This window comes from Frankliniella occidentalis, unplaced genomic scaffold, assembly GCF_000697945.3.
Source record: "Frankliniella occidentalis isolate FOCC.00 unplaced genomic scaffold, Focc_3.1 Scaffold53, whole genome shotgun sequence".
NCBI classification, from domain to species: domain Eukaryota; kingdom Metazoa; phylum Arthropoda; class Insecta; order Thysanoptera; family Thripidae; genus Frankliniella; species Frankliniella occidentalis.
The window spans coordinates 1,031,166-1,032,143 of NW_026267183.1; the positions used below are offsets into that span (position 1 = coordinate 1,031,166).

Here is a 978-nt window from a genome sequence, read left to right on the forward strand (position 1 = left end):
GGGCGGGGTGGGGCGGCGCAGGGCGGCGCTTGGGGCGCCGCGTAGCAGAGGCCTATGTGTTGGCCCAGCCGCGGCCCAGCGCGGCGCGGGGCGGGGAGGGGAGGGGAGGGAGCTGTCATGTGACGTATGGTTGGGCTGCGCCCGGGTTGCGCTCACTGTACTCACCACGTGCGCGCGCGCGGAGCAGCAGCCGCTCCTGCTCCTCTTGAAGTTCGACGAACTTGGCCGTGGCCGCCTCCAGGAGCTCCTTCCAGCTCATGGCGTCCTGGTCGCGGCTGACCGGGGGCGCACATTCACCACGCACAAACACACACACGCGCTGGAGCTCTGGCAGTGCAGGTCCCTAGAGGCAGGTCCCCATGGCCGCCCCGTCCCGTCCACCCGCCGCCACGACTGCTGCGGCAGCTGCAGCAGCGGCCACCGGCTGCTGGGGCGGCTGTAGCAGTAGCAGCTGCGGGGTGGCGTCGGCGGCCCGCAGGACGGGGCCAAGACCGAGGCTCAGCTCAACGTCCAGGCCGCGGTGCTGAACCGAGTCGCGCGTCCAGCTGGGCCCTGCTGGAGTCCGGGGCGGGGGCCGGCGGCCGCGGCCGGGCGCGCCGCCGGGGCTGAGGCTGTGGCCGGGGCCGCGCTCGACCAGGACCGGCGCCGCATGGGACGCGGTGTCGCGCCACTAGTGCACGGCGGCGCTGACTCGCGCTGACGCTGACGAGGAGCTGCTAGTGGCTCGGGCTGCTCGGCGGGGCAGACTGAGCGGGGCGAGCTGCCGGGCCGGGGCCGGGGCGTCACGGGCGGGTCAGGCGCGGCGTGCGGCGCGGGGCGGTGCGCGGCGGCGAGGCGCGGTCGGCTCTCGCGGCGAGGCCTGGCCAAGGCAGCCTGCCAGGGCACTGTGCAAAGCGTCGCCTCTGCCTCGCGCTCGGGGCCTGGGCTCTGCCTGGGCCGGGCCATGAGCCATGAGCAACCTGGGCGGGGGAGGGGGCG

At 75.7% G+C, this 978-nt stretch overlaps 1 protein-coding gene across 2 annotated transcripts in view; it reads right to left on the reverse strand.

Moving 5' to 3' along the window:
• Nucleotides 1–904, reverse strand: part of LOC113212739 (uncharacterized) — a 21,796-nt gene extending 20,892 nt beyond the window's left edge. For both annotated transcript variants that reach the window (XM_052267510.1, XM_052267509.1), the window contains exon 1: nucleotides 166–904. The gene's annotated coding sequence lies outside the window, so the exon portion shown is untranslated. The remainder of the gene's footprint in view (nucleotides 1–165) is intronic.
• Between the last annotated feature and the right edge of the window lie 74 nt (nucleotides 905–978).